This window comes from Triturus cristatus, chromosome 4_1 (genome assembly GCF_964204655.1).
Source record: "Triturus cristatus chromosome 4_1, aTriCri1.1, whole genome shotgun sequence".
In the NCBI taxonomy this organism is placed as follows: Eukaryota; Metazoa; Chordata; class Amphibia; order Caudata; family Salamandridae; genus Triturus; species Triturus cristatus.
In genome coordinates this window covers 139,658,617-139,673,596 of record NC_140585.1, presented here as the reverse complement: position 1 = coordinate 139,673,596, position 14,980 = coordinate 139,658,617, and the positions used below count along the sequence as shown (strand labels likewise).

Here is a 14,980-nt window from a genome sequence, read left to right as displayed (position 1 = left end):
GGGGATATAGCTCAGTGGTAGAGCATTTGACTGCAGATCAAGAGGTCCCTGGTTCAAATCCGGGTGTCCCCTAAACCTATTTTGGTTCTGGTGTTTGTAGCTAGGATCTTTCATGAAGTCCCTTTGGATCACCATTGACAGAGTCAGTGTTCAGTTGGATTTATACTTTATTAGCATTATAGTGTCACTGCTCAAAACCTGGGAATAAATGCATTTCTACACAGGGCGTGGGAACTTTCTGAAACATCATTGATTTATTTTGGAATCCGGCTCTTCCTTTCACAGCTTCAAACAAAGAGAATGACTATGAAAACAATTGAAAACTTTGTTATACAGTTTGGTGCTTCCTTGTAGCGCACTAAAGAAATGGCATAGTATACTCGGCAGCGCTGCAGTCAATCTATTTCTCATTTAACATGTGTCCTCAGTCTTACATATATTCCTCCTCTCCTCTGTGCATACAAAATATGTGTTTGTTTAAAGCACTTCATTCTTGTGCAACGTAGAAACTATTTAATTTCTCCTTAAAACCTCTGCCTTCGTGCAAAATGTATGAACCCTCGTTGCAGATGAAAAAAGGCTGGCTCGAAGACTCAGGCCATTTTCGAACACAAAATGGCCTTTTCTGATATATTAAATTGATGGTACTTGAAAGGGACGTTTGGGTGTACCTTCCAAATACCAAATTGCAGTGGTATGTAGAAATGTTTTTCGTCCATCATTTGGCCCAAAACAATCATACTTCACCACCATCTCGGTGATTGTGGTAACCAATCCGCGAAAGGATAAGGCGTCCCGTAAAAACCTCTTCCCCTTTGAGAATGTTTCAAAACAAGCATTTTATGTACAGGCATTGGTCCTATGGACCACTGCCTGTTCAAATAAAATAACAATGAAACACATAAATATTTTTTTTAAACGATCCCGTTTTCCTTCAATAAATAATATTAAGAACTACTTCTCCTGTTCCACAGTTTCAAGCTTGTACTTTCCGGCCCAACTGAGCATGATGCTCACACTCTTTCATGAGGTACTGATATATTTTCATTCCGACTCTCACAAACAGGTGGGGATATAGCCCAGTGGTAGAGCATTTGACTGCAGATCAAGAGGTCCCTGGTTCAAGTCCAGGTGTCTCTTGGCCTGTTTTGGTTCTTGTGTTTGAAGCTGGGACTTTTCATAAAACCCCTTTGGATCATCATTGACAGAGTCAGTGTTCGCTTGGATCTTACACTTTAACAGCATTACAATGTCACTGCTCAAAACCTGAGAGTAAATGCATTTTTATACAGGGCTCGGTATTCCGTATGGGAAATGTCTGAAAAAGCATTGATTTATTTTGGAATCTGGCTCTTCCTTTCACAGCACCAAACAAAGGGAATGGACTATGAAAGCAATTGGCAACTGTGTTTTACAGTTTGGTGCTTCCTTCGATCGCACTACAGAAATTGCATAGAAAAGTGGGCAGCAATGCAGTCAATCTATTCCTCATTTAACCTGTGTCCTCAGTCTTACATGTATTCCACCTCTTCTCTGTGCATACAAAGTATGTGTTTGTTTGAAGCACTTCATTTTTGTGCAATGCATAATCTATTTACTTTCTACTAAAATACGCTGCCCACGTACAAGATGTACGAACCCTAGTTGCAGGTGCAAGCAGGCTGGTCTGAGAAACCAGGCCATTTGCGAACACAAAATAGCTTTTTCTGATGTATTAAATCGAAGGTACATGAAAGGGGTGTTTGGTTGTACCTTCAAATACCAAATTGTAGTGGTATGCAGAAATGTTTTTTCACCGTAATTTGGCCCAAAACAATCATACTTCACCACCATATCAGTGATTGTGGTAATCATTCCACAAAGATAAGTAGTCTCGTAAAAACCTGTTCCTCTTTGAGAATGTTTCTAAACAAACATTTTAATTACAGATATTGGTCCTATGGACCACTGCCTATTCAAATAAAATAACAATTAAACATATACATTTTGTTTTTTAAATGATCCTGTTTTCCTTTAATTAATAATATTAAGAACTACTTCTCCTTTTCCACAGTTTCAAGCTCGTACTTTGTGGCCCAACTGAGCTTGAGCCTCTCACTCTTTCATGATGTACTAATATATTTTTATTCTGATCTTTGAAAACAGTAGGGGATATAGCTCAGTGGTAGAGCATTTGACTGTAGATCAAGAGGTCCCTGGTTCAAATCCGGGTGTCCCCTAAACCTATTTTGGTTTTGGTGTTTGTAGCTGGGATCTTTCATAAAGTCCCTATGGATCACCATTGACAGAGTCAGTGTTCAGTTGGATCTTATACTTTATTAGCATTACAGTGTCACTGCTCAAAACATGGGAATAAATGCATTTTTACACAGGGCGTGGGAACTTTCTGAAACATCATTGATTTATTTTGGAATCCGGCTCTTCCTTTCACAGCTTCAAGCAAAGAGAATCACTATGAAAACAATTGAAAACTTTGTTATACAGTTTGGTGCTTCCTTGTAGCGCACTAAAGAAATGGCATAGTATACTCGGCAGCGCTGCAGTCAATCTATTTCTCATTTAACCTGTGTCCTCAGTCTTACATATATTCCTCCTCTCCTCTGTGCATACAAAATATGTGTTTGTTTAAAGCATTCATTCTTGTGCAACATAGAAACTATTTAATTTCTCCTTAAAACCTCTGCCTACGTGCAAAATGTATGAACCCTCGTTGCAGATGAAAAAGGCTGGCTCGAAGACTCAGGCCATTTTCGAACACAAAATGGCCTTTTCTGATATATTAAATTGATGGTACTTGAAAGGGACGTTTGGGTGTACCTTCCAAATACCAAATTGCAGTGGTATGTAGAAATGTTTTTGGTCCATCATTTGGCCCAAAACAATCATACTTCACCACCATCTCGGTGATTGTGGTAACCAATCCGCGAAAGGATAAGGCGTCCCGTAAAAACCTCTTCCCCTTTGAGAATGTTTCAAAACAAGCATTTTATGTACAGGCATTGGTCCTATGGACCACTGCCTGTTCAAATAAAATAACAATGAAACATATAAATATTTTTTTTAAACGATCCCGTTTTCCTTCAATAAATAATATTAAGAACTACTTCTCCTGTTCCACAGTATCAAGCTTGTACTTTCCGGCCCAACTGAGCAGGATGCTCACACTCTTTCATGAGGTACTGATATATTTTCATTCCGACTCTCACAAACAGGTGGGGATATAGCTCAGTGGTAGAGCATTTGACTGCAGATCAAGAGGTCCCTGGTTCAAATCCAGGTGTCCCCTTGGCCTGTTTTGGTTCTTGTGTTTGTAGCTGGGACTTTTCATACACCCCTTTGGATCATCATTGACAGAGTCAGTGTTCGCTTGGATCTTACACTTTAACAGCATTACAATGTCACTGCTCAAAACCTGAGAGTAAATGCATTTTTATACAGGGCTCGGGATTCCGTATGGGAAATGTCTGAAAAAGCATTGATTTATTTTGGAATCTGGCTCTTCCTTTCACAGCACCAAACAAAGGGAATGGACTATGAAAGCAATTGGCAACTTTGTTTTACAGTTTAGTGCTTCCTTCAATCGCACTACAGAAATTGCATAGAAAAGTGGGCAGCAATGCAGTCAATCTATTCCTCATTTAACCTGTGTCCTCAGTCTTACATGTATTCCACCTCTTCTCTGTGCATACAAAGTATGTGTTTGTTTGAAGCACTTCATTTTTGTGCAATGCATAATCTATTTACTTTCTACTAAAATACGCTGCCCACGTACAAGATGTACGAACCCTAGTTGCAGGTGCAAGCAGGCTGGTCTGAGAAACCAGGCCATTTGCGAACACAAAATAGCTTTTTCTGATGTATTAAATCGAAGGTACATGAAAGGCGTGTTTGGATGTACCTTCAAATACCAAATTGTAGTGGTATGCAGAAATGTTTTTTCACCGTAATTTGGCCCAAAACAATCATACTTCACCACCATATCAGTGATTGTGGTAATCAATCCACAAAGATAAGTAGTCTCGTAAAAACCTCTTCCCCTTTGAGAATGTTTCAAAACAAACATTTTAATTACAGATATTGGTCCTATGGACCACTGCCTATTCAAATAAAATAACAATTAAACATATACATTTTGTTTTTTAAATGATCCTGTTTTCCTTTAATTAATAATATTAAGAACTACTTCTCCTTTTCCACAGTTTCAAGCTCGTACTTTGTGGCCCAACTGAGCTTGAGCCTCTCACTCTTTCATGATGTACTGATATATTGTCATTCTGATCTTTGAAAACAGTTGGGGATATAGCTCAGTGGTAGAGCATTTGACTGCAGATCAAGAGGTCCCTGGTTCAAATCCGGGTGTCCCCTAAACCTATTTTGGTTTTGGTGTTTGTAGCTGGGATCTTTCATAAAGTCCCTATGGATCACCATTGACAGAGTCAGTGTTCAGTTGGATCTTATACTTTATTAGCATTACAGTGTCACTGCTCAAAACCTGGGAATAAATGCCTTTTTACACAGGGCGTGGGAACTTTCTGAAACATCATTGATTTATTTTGGAATCCGGCTCTTCCTTTCACAGCTTCAAGCAAAGAGAATCACTATGAAAACAATTGAAAACTTTGTTATACAGTTTGGTGCTTCCTTGTAGCGCACTAAAGAAATGGCATAGTATACTCGGCAGCGCTGCAGTCAATCTATTTCTCATTTAACCTGTGTCCTCAGTCTTACATATATTCCTCCTCTCCTCTGTGCATACAAAATATGTGTTTGTTTAAAGCACTTCATTCTTGTGCAACGTAGAAACTATTTAATTTCTCCTTAAAACCTCTGCCTACGTGCAAAATGTATGAATATTCGTTGCAGATGAAAAAAGGCTGGCTCGAAGACTCAGGCCATTTTCGAACACAAAATGGCCTTTTCTGATATATTAAATTGATGGTACTTGAAAGGAACGTTTGGGTGTACCTTCCAAATACCAAATTGCAGTGGTATGTAGAAATGTTTTTGGTCCATCATTTGGCCCAAAACAATCATACTTCACCACCATCTCGGTGATTGTGGTAACCAATCCGCGAAAGGATAAGGCGTCCCGTAAAAACCTCTTCCCCTTTGAGAATGTTTCAAAACAAGCATTTTATGTACAGGCATTGGTCCTATGGACCACTGCCTGTTCAAATAAAATAACAATGAAACATATAAATATTTTTTTTAAACGATCCCGTTTTCCTTCAATAAATAATATTAAGAACTACTTCTCCTGTTCCACAGTTTCAAGCTTGTACTTTCCGGCCCAACTGAGCATGATGCTCACACTCTTTCATGAGGTACTGATATATTTTCATTCCGACTCTCACAAACAGGTGGGGATATAGCTCAGTGGTTGAGCATTTGACTGCAGATCAAGAGGTCCATGGTTCAAATCCCGGTGTCCCCTTGGCCAGTTTTGGTTCTTGTGTTTGTAGCTGGGACTTTTCATAAAACCCCTTTGGATCATCATTGACAGAGTCAGTGTTCGCTTGGATCTTACACTTTAACAGCATTACAATGTCACTGCTCAAAACCTGAGAGTAAATGCATTTTTATACAGGGCTCGGTATTCCGTATGGGAAATGTCTGAAAAAGCATTGATTTATTTTGGAATCTGGCTCTTCCTTTCACAGCACCAAACAAAGGGAATGGACTATGAAAGCAATTGGCAACTTTGTTTTACAGTTTAGTGCTTCCTTCAATCGCACTACAGAAATTGCATAGAAAAGTGGGCAGCAATGCAGTCAATCTATTCCTCATTTAACCTGTGTCCTCAGTCTTACATGTATTCCACCTCTTCTGTGTGCATACAAAGTATGTGTTTGTTTGAAGCACTTCATTTTTGTGCAATGCATAATCTATTTACTTTCTACTAAAATACGCTGCCCACGTACAAGATGTACGAACCCTAGTTGCAGGTGCAAGCAGGCTGGTCTGAGAAACCAGGCCATTTGCGAACACAAAATAGCTTTTTCTGATGTATTAAATCGAAGGTACATGAAAGGGGTGTTTGGTTGTACCTTCAAATACTAAATTGTAGTGGTATGCAGAAATGTTTTTTCACCGTAATTTGGCCCAAAACAATCATACTTCACCACCATATCAGTGATTGTGGTAATCAATCCACAAAGATAAGTAGTCTCGTAAAAACCTCTTCCCCTTTGAGAATGTTTCAAAACAAAAATTTTAATTACAGATATTGGTCCTATGGACCACTGCCTATTCAAATAAAATAACAATTAAACATATACATTTTGTTTTTTAAATGATCCTGTTTTCCTTTAATTAATAATATTAAGAACTACTTCTCCTTTTCCACAGTTTCAAGCTCGTACTTTGTGGCCCAACTGAGCTTGAGCCTCTCACTCTTTCATGATGTACTGATATATTGTCATTCTGATCTTTGAAAACAGTTGGGGATATAGCTCAGTGGTAGAGCATTTGACTGCAGATCAAGAGGTCCCTGGTTCAAATCCGGGTGTCCCCTAAACCTATTTTGGTTTTGGTGTTTGTAGCTGGGATCTTTCATAAAGTCCCTATGGATCACCATTGACAGAGTCAGTGTTCAGTTGGATCTTATACTTTATTAGCATTACAGTGTCACTGCTCAAAACCTGGGAATAAATGCATTTTTACACAGGGCGTGGGAACTTTCTGAAACATCATTGATTTATTTTGGAATCCGGCTCTTCCTTTCACAGCTTCAAGCAAAGAGAATCACGATGAAAACAATTGAAAACTTTGTTATACAGTTTGGTGCTTCCTTGTAGCGCACTAAAGAAATGGCATAGTATACTCGGCAGTGCTGCAGTCAATCTATTTCTCATTTAACCTGTGTCCTCAGTCTTACATATATTCCTCCTCTCCTCTGTGCATACAAAATATGTGTTTGTTTAAAGCACTTCATTCTTGTGCAACGTAGAAACTATTTAATTTCTCCTTAAAACCTCTGCCTACGTGCAAAATGTATGAACCCTCGTTGCAGATGAAAAAAGGCTGGCTCGAATACTCAGGCCATTTTCGAACACAAAATGGCCTTTTCTGATATATTAAATTGATGGTACTTGAAAGGGACGTTTGGGTGTACCTTCCAAATACCAAATTGCAGTGGTATGTAGAAATGTTTTTGGTCCATCATTTGGCCCAAAACAATCATACTTCACCACCATCTCGGTGATTGTGGTAACCAATCCGCGAAAGGATAAGGCGTCCCGTAAAAACCTCTTCCCCTTTGAGAATGTTTCAAAACAAGCATTTTATGTACAGGCATTGGTCCTATGGACCACTGCCTGTTCAAATAAAATAACAATGAAACATATAAATATTTTTTTTAAACGATCCCGTTTTCCTTCAATTAATAATATTAAGAACTACTTCTCCTGTTCCACAGTTTCAAGCTTGTATTTTCCGGCCCAACTGAGCATGATGCTCACACTCTTTCATGAGGTACTGATATATTTTCATTCCGACTCTCGCAAACAGGTGGGGATATAGCTCAGTGGTAGAGCATTTGACTGCAGATCAAGAGGTCCCTGGTTCAAATCCAGGTGTCCCCTTGGCCTGTTTTGGTTCTTGTGTTTGTAGCTGGGACTTTTCATAAAACCCCTTTGGATCATCATTGACAGAGTCAGTGTTCGCTTGGATCTTACACTTTAATAGCATTACAATGTCACTGCTCAAAACCTGAGAGTAAATGCATTTTTATACAGGGCTCGGTATTTCGTATGGGAAATGTCTGAAAAAGCATTGATTTATTTTGGAATCTGGCTCTTCCTTTCACAGCACCAAACAAAGGGAATGGACTATGAAAGCAATTGACAACTTTGTTTTACAGTTTGGTGCTTCCTTCGATCGCACTACAGAAATTGCATAGAAAAGTGGGCAGAAATGCAGTCAATCTATTCCTCATTTAACCTGTGTCCTCAGTCTTACATGTATTCCACCTCTTCTCTGTGCATACAAAGTATGTGTTTGTTTGAAGCACTTCATTTTTGTGCAATGCATAATCTATTTACTTTCTACTAAAAAACGCTGCCCACGTACAAGATGTATGAACCCTAGTTGCAGGTGCAAGCAGGCTGGTCTGAGAAACCAGGCCATTTGCGAACACAAAACTGCTTTTTCTGATGTATTAAATCGAAGGTACATGAAATGGGTGTTTGGTTGTACCTTCAAATACCAAATTGTAGTGGTATGTAGAAATGTTTTTTCACCGTAATTTGGCCCAAAACAATCATACTTCACCACCATATCAGTGATTGTGGTAATCATTCCACAAAGATAAGTAGTCTCGTAAAAACCTGTTCCTCTTTGAGAATGTTTCAAAACTAACATTTTAAATACAGATATTGGTCCTATGGACCACTGCCTATTCAAATAAAATAACAATTAAACATATACATTTTGTTTTTTAAATGATCCTGTTTTCCTTTAATTAATAATATTAAGAACTACTTCTCCTTTTCCACAGTTTCAAGCTCGTACTTTGTGGCCCAACTGAGCTTGAGCCTCTCACTCTTTCATGATGTACTGATATATTGTCATTCTGATCTTTGAAAACAGTTGGGGATATAGCTCAGTGGTAGAGCATTTGACTGCAGATCAAGAGGTCACTGGTTCAAATCCGGGTGTCCCCTAAACCTATTTTGGTTCTGGTGTTTGTAGCTAGGATCTTTCATAAAGTCCCTTTGGATCACCATTGACAGAGTCAGTGTTCAGTTGGATCTTATACTTTATTAGCATTACAGTGTCACTGCTCAAAACCTGGGAATAAATGCCTTTTTACACAGGGCGTGGGAACTTTCTGAAACATCATTGATTTATTTTGGAATCCGGCTCTTCCTTTCACAGCTTCAAGCAAAGAGAATCACTATGAAAACAATTGAAAACTTTGTTATACAGTTTGGTGCTTCCTTGTAGCGCACTAAAGAAATGGCATAGTATACTCGGCAGCGCTGCAGTCAATCTATTTCTCATTTAACCTGTGTCCTCAGTCTTACATATATTCCTCCTCTCCTCTGTGCATACAAAATATGTGTTTGTTTAAAGCACTTCATTCTTGTGCAACGTAGAAACTATTTAATTTCTCCTTAAAACCTCTGCCTACGTGCAAAATGTATGAACATTCGTTGCAGATGAAAAAAGGCTGGCTCGAAGACTCAGGCCATTTTCGAACACAAAATGGCCTTTTCTGATATATTAAATTGATGGTACTTGAAAGGAACGTTTGGGTGTACCTTCCAAATACCAAATTGCAGTGGTATGTAGAAATGTTTTTGGTCCATCATTTGGCCCAAAACAATCATACTTCACCACCATCTCGGTGATTGTGGTAACCAATCCGCGAAAGGATAAGGCGTCCCGTAAAAACCTCTTCCCCTTTGAGAATGTTTCAAAACAAGCATTTTATGTACAGGATTTGGTCCTATGGACCACTGCCTGTTCAAATAAAATAACAATGAAACATATAAATATTTTTTTTAAACGATCCCGTTTTCCTTCAATAAATAATATTAAGAACTACTTCTCCTGTTCCACAGTTTCAAGCTTGTACTTTCCGGCCCAACTGAGCATGATGCTCACACTCTTTCATGAGGTACTGATATATTTTCATTCCGACTCTCACAAACAGGTGGGGATATAGCTCAGTGGTAGAGCATTTGACTGCAGATCAAGAGGTCCCTGGTTCAAATCCCGGTGTCCCCTTGGCCTGTTTTGGTTCTTGTGTTTGTAGCTGGGACTTTTCATAAAACCCCTTTGGATCATCATTGACAGAGTCAGTGTTCGCTTGGATCTTACACTTTAACAGCATTACAATGTCACTGCTCAAAACCTGAGAGTAAATGCATTTTTATACAGGGCTCGGTATTCCGTATGGGAAATGTCTGAAAAAGCATTGATTTATTTTGGAATCTGGCTCTTCCTTTCACAGCACCAAACAAAGGGAATGGACTATGAAAGCAATTGGCAACTTTGTTTTACAGTTTAGTGCTTCCTTCAATCGCACTACAGAAATTGCATAGAAAAGTGGGCAGCAATGCAGTCAATCTATTCCTCATTTAACCTGTGTCCTCAGTCTTACATGTATTCCACCTCTTCTGTGTGCATACAAAGTATGTGTTTGTTTGAAGCACTTCATTTTTGTGCAATGCATAATCTATTTACTTTCTACTAAAATACGCTGCCCACGTACAAGATGTACGAACCCTAGTTGCAGGTGCAAGCAGGCTGGTCTGAGAAACCAGGCCATTTGCGAACACAAAATAGCTTTTTCTGATGTATTAAATCGAAGGTACATGAAAGGGGTGTTTGGTTGTACCTTCAAATACTAAATTGTAGTGGTATGCAGAAATGTTTTTTCACCGTAATTTGGCCCAACACAATCATACTTCACCACCATATCAGTGATTGTGGTAATCAATCCACAAAGATAAGTAGTCTCGTAAAAACCTCTTCCCCTTTGAGAATGTTTCAAAACAAAAATTTTAATTACAGATATTGGTCCTATGGACCACTGCCTATTCAAATAAAATAACAATTAAACATATACATTTTGTTTTTTAAATGATCCTGTTTTCCTTTAATTAATAATATTAAGAACTACTTCTCCTTTTCCACAGTTTCAAGCTCGTACTTTGTGGCCCAACTGAGCTTGAGCCTCTCACTCTTTCATGATGTACTGATATATTGTCATTCTGATCTTTGAAAACAGTTGGGGATATAGCTCAGTGGTAGAGCATTTGACTGCAGATCAAGAGGTCCCTGGTTCAAATCCGGGTGTCCCCTAAACCTATTTTGGTTTTGGTGTTTGTAGCTGGGATCTTTCATAAAGTCCCTATGGATCACCATTGACAGAGTCAGTGTTCAGTTGGATCTTATACTTTATTAGCATTACAGTGTCACTGCTCAAAACCTGGGAATAAATGCATTTTTACACAGGGCATGGGAACTTTCTGAAACATCATTGATTTATTTTGGAATCCGGCTCTTCCTTTCACAGCTTCAAGCAAAGAGAATCACTATGAAAACAATTGAAAACTTTGTTATACAGTTTGGTGCTTCCTTGTAGCGCACTAAAGAAATGGCATAGTATACTCGGCAGCGCTGCAGTCAATCTATTTCTCATTTAACCTGTGTCCTCAGTCTTACATATATTCCTCCTCTCCTCTGTGCATACAAAATATGTGTTTGTTTAAAGCATTCATTCTTGTGCAACGTAGAAACTATTTAATTTCTCCTTAAAACCTCTGCCTACGTGCAAAATGTATGAACCCTCGTTGCAGATGAAAAAAGGCTGGCTCGAAGACTCAGGCCATTTTCGAACACAAAATGGCCTTTTCTGATATATTAAATTGATGGTACTTGAAAGGGACGTTTGGGTGTACCTTCCAAATACCAAATTGCAGTGGTATGTAGAAATGTTTTTCGTCCATCATTTGGCCCAAAACAATCATACTTCACCACCATCTCGGTGATTGTGGTAACCAATCCGCGAAAGGATAAGGCGTCCCGTAAAAACCTCTTCCCCTTTGAGAATGTTTCAAAACAAGCATTTTATGTACAGGCATTGGTCCTATGGACCACTGCCTGTTCAAATAAAATAACAATGAAACATATAAATATTTTTTTTAAACGATCCCGTTTTCCTTCAATAAATAATATTAAGAACTACTTCTCCTGTTCCACAGTTTCAAGCTTGTACTTTCCGGCCCAACTGAGCATGATGCTCACACTCTTTCATGAGGTACTGATATATTTTCATTCCGACTCTCACAAACAGGTGGGGATATAGCTCAGTGGTAGAGCATTTGACTGCAGATCAAGAGGTCCCTGGTTCAAATCCAGGTGTTCCCTTGGCCTATTTTGGTTCTTGTGTTTGTAGCTGGGACTTTTCATAAAACCCCTTTGGATCATCATTGACAGAGACAGTGTTCGCTTGGATCTTACACTTTAACCGCATTACAATGTCACTGCTCAAAACCTGAGAGTAAATGCATTTTTATTCAGGGCTCGGTATTCCGTATGGGAAATGTCTGAAAAAGCATTGATTTATTTTGGAATCTGGCTCTTCCTTTCACAGCACCAAACAAAGGGAATGGACTATGAAAGCAATTGGCAACTTTGTTTTACAGTTTAGTGCTTCCTTCAATCGCACTACAGAAATTGCATAGAAAAGTGGGCAGCAATGCAGTCAATCTATTCCTCATTTAACCTGTGTCCTCAGTCTTACATGTATTCCACCTCTTCTCTGTGCATACAAAGTATGTGTTTGTTTGAAGCACTTCATTTTTGTGCAATGCATAATCTATTTACTTTCTACTAAAATACGCTGCCCACGTACAAGATGTACGAACCCTAGTTGCAGGTGCAAGCAGGCTGGTCTGAGAAACCAGGCCATTTGCGAACACAAAATAGCTTTTTCTGATGTATTAAATAGAAGGTACATGAAAGGGGTGTTTGGTTGTACCTTCAAATACAAAATTGTAGTGGTATGCAGAAATGTTTTTTCACCGTAATTTGGCCCAAAACAATCATACTTCACCACCATATCAGTGATTGTGGTAATCAATCCACAAAGATAAGTAGTCTCGTAAAAACCTCTTCCCCTTTGAGAATGTTTCAAAACAAACATTTTAATTACAGATATTGGTCCTATGGACCACTGCCTATTCAAATAAAATAACAATTAAACATATACATTTTGTTTTTTAAATGATCCTGTTTTCCTTTAATTAATAATATTAAGAACTACTTCTCCTTTTCCACAGTTTCAAGCTCGTACTTGAACTACTTCTCCTTTTCCACAGTTTCAAGCTCGTACTTTGTGGCCCAACTGAGCTTGAGCCTCTCACTCTTTCATGATGTACTGTTATATTGTCATTCTGATCTTTGAAAACAGTTGGGGATATAGCTCAGTGGTAGAGCATTTGACTGCAGATCAAGAGGTCCCTGGTTAAATTCCGGGTGTCCCCTAAACCTATTTTGGTTCTGGTGTTTGTAGCTAGGATCTTTCATAAAGTCCCTTTGGATCACCATTGACAGAGTCAGTGTTCAGTTGGATCTTATACTTTATTAGCATTACAGTGTCACTGCTCAAAACCTGGGAATAAATGCATTTTTACACAGGGCGTGGGAACTTTCTGAAACATCATTGATTTATTTTGGAATCCGGCTCTTCCTTTCACAGCTTCAAACAAAGAGAATGACTATGAAAACAATTGAAAACTTTGTTATACAGTTTGGTGCTTCCTTGTAGCGCACTAAAGAAATGGCATTGTATACTCGGCAGCGCTGCAGTCAATCTATTTCTCATTTAACATGTGTCCTCAGTCTTACATATATTCCTCCTCTCCTCTGTGCATACAAAATATGTGTTTGTTTAAAGCACTTCATTCTTGTGCAACGTAGAAACTATTTAATTTCTCCTTAAAACCTCTGCCTACGTGCAAAATGTATGAACCCTCGTTGCAGATGAAAAAAGGCTGGCTCGAAGACTCAGGTCATTTTCGAACACAAAATGGCCTTTTCTGATATATTAAATTGATGGTACTTGAAAGGGACGTTTGGGTGTACCTTCCAAATACCAAATTGCAGTGGTATGTAGAAATGTTTTTCGTCCATCATTTGGCCCAAAACAATCATACTTCACCACCATCTCAGTGATTGTGGTAACCAATCCGCGAAAGGATAAGGCGTCCCGTAAAAACCTCTTCCCCTTTGAGAATGTTTCAAAACAAGCATTTTATGTACAGGCATTGGTCCTATGGACCACTGCCTGTTCAAATAAAATAACAATGAAACATATAAATATTTTTTTTAAACGATCCCGTTTTCCTTCAATAAATAATATTAAGAACTACTTCTCCTGTTCCACAGTTTCAAGCTTGTACTTTCCGGCCCAACTGAGCATGATGCTCACACTCTTTCATGAGGTACTGATATATTTTCATTCCGACTCTCACAAACAGGTGGGGATATAGCTCAGTGGTAGAGCATTTGACTGCAGATCAAGAGGTCCCTGGTTCAAATCCCGGTGTCCCCTTGGCCTGTTTTGGTTCTTGTGTTTGTAGCTGGGACTTTCCATAAAACCCCTTTGGATCATCATTGACAGAGTCAGTGTTCGCTTGGATCTTACACTTTAACAGCATTACAATGTCACTGCTCAAAACCTGAGAGTAAATGCATTTTTATACAGGGCTCGGTATTCCGTATGGGAAATGTCTGAAAAAGCATTGATTTATTTTGGAATCTGGCTCTTCCTTTCACAGCACCAAACAAAGGGAATGGACTATGAAAGCAATTGGCAACTTTGTTTTACAGTTTAGTGCTTCCTTCAATCGCACTACAGAAATTGCATAGAAAAGTGGGCAGCAATGCAGTCAATCTATTCCTCATTTAACCTGTGTCCTCAGTCTTACATGTATTCCACCTCTTCTGTGTGCATACAAAGTATGTGTTTGTTTGAAGCACTTCATTTTTGTGCAATGCATAATCTATTTACTTTCTACTAAAATACGCTGCCCACGTACAAGATGTACGAACCCTAGTTGCAGGTGCAAGCAGGCTGGTCTGAGAAACCAGGCCATTTGCGAACACAAAATAGCTTTTTCTGATGTATTAAATCGAAGGTACATGAAAGGGGTGTTTGGTTGTACCTTCAAATACTAAATTGTAGTGGTATGCAGAAATGTTTTTTCACCGTAATTTGGCCCAAAACAATCATACTTCACCACCATATCAGTGATTGTGGTAATCAATCCACAAAGATAAGTAGTCTCGTAAAAACCTCTTCCCCTTTGAGAATGTTTCAAAACAAAAATTTTAATTACAGATATTGGTCGTATGAACCACTGCCTATTCAAATAAAATAACAATTAAACATATACATTTTGTTTTTTAAATGATCCTGTTTTCCTTTAATTAATAATATTAAGAACTACTTCTCCTTTTCCAC

General features: G+C 38.6%; 12 non-coding genes across 12 annotated transcripts; all 12 read left to right on the top strand.

The window, feature by feature from the left end:
• On the top strand, positions 1–72 carry TRNAC-GCA (transfer RNA cysteine (anticodon GCA)). The gene has a single exon. It is a non-coding gene; the product is annotated as a tRNA-Cys (tRNA).
• Positions 73–2,147: 2,075 nt separating this feature from the next.
• Positions 2,148–2,219, top strand: TRNAY-GUA (transfer RNA tyrosine (anticodon GUA)). Its single transcript has one exon. It is a non-coding gene; the product is annotated as a tRNA-Tyr (tRNA).
• A 995-nt stretch (positions 2,220–3,214) lies between these two features.
• On the top strand, positions 3,215–3,286 carry TRNAC-GCA (transfer RNA cysteine (anticodon GCA)). The gene has a single exon. It is a non-coding gene; the product is annotated as a tRNA-Cys (tRNA).
• A 1,007-nt stretch (positions 3,287–4,293) lies between these two features.
• On the top strand, positions 4,294–4,365 carry TRNAC-GCA (transfer RNA cysteine (anticodon GCA)). The gene has a single exon. It is a non-coding gene; the product is annotated as a tRNA-Cys (tRNA).
• A 2,077-nt stretch (positions 4,366–6,442) lies between these two features.
• On the top strand, positions 6,443–6,514 carry TRNAC-GCA (transfer RNA cysteine (anticodon GCA)). Its single transcript has one exon. It is a non-coding gene; the product is annotated as a tRNA-Cys (tRNA).
• Positions 6,515–7,511: 997 nt separating this feature from the next.
• Positions 7,512–7,583, top strand: TRNAC-GCA (transfer RNA cysteine (anticodon GCA)). The gene has a single exon. It is a non-coding gene; the product is annotated as a tRNA-Cys (tRNA).
• Positions 7,584–8,591: 1,008 nt separating this feature from the next.
• Positions 8,592–8,663, top strand: TRNAC-GCA (transfer RNA cysteine (anticodon GCA)). Its single transcript has one exon. It is a non-coding gene; the product is annotated as a tRNA-Cys (tRNA).
• A 997-nt stretch (positions 8,664–9,660) lies between these two features.
• On the top strand, positions 9,661–9,732 carry TRNAC-GCA (transfer RNA cysteine (anticodon GCA)). Its single transcript has one exon. It is a non-coding gene; the product is annotated as a tRNA-Cys (tRNA).
• A 1,008-nt stretch (positions 9,733–10,740) lies between these two features.
• On the top strand, positions 10,741–10,812 carry TRNAC-GCA (transfer RNA cysteine (anticodon GCA)). Its single transcript has one exon. It is a non-coding gene; the product is annotated as a tRNA-Cys (tRNA).
• A 996-nt stretch (positions 10,813–11,808) lies between these two features.
• TRNAC-GCA (transfer RNA cysteine (anticodon GCA)) lies at positions 11,809–11,880 on the top strand. Its single transcript has one exon. It is a non-coding gene; the product is annotated as a tRNA-Cys (tRNA).
• Positions 11,881–12,927: 1,047 nt separating this feature from the next.
• Positions 12,928–12,999, top strand: TRNAC-GCA (transfer RNA cysteine (anticodon GCA)). Its single transcript has one exon. It is a non-coding gene; the product is annotated as a tRNA-Cys (tRNA).
• A 997-nt stretch (positions 13,000–13,996) lies between these two features.
• TRNAC-GCA (transfer RNA cysteine (anticodon GCA)) lies at positions 13,997–14,068 on the top strand. The gene has a single exon. It is a non-coding gene; the product is annotated as a tRNA-Cys (tRNA).
• Positions 14,069–14,980: the final 912 nt, after the last annotated feature.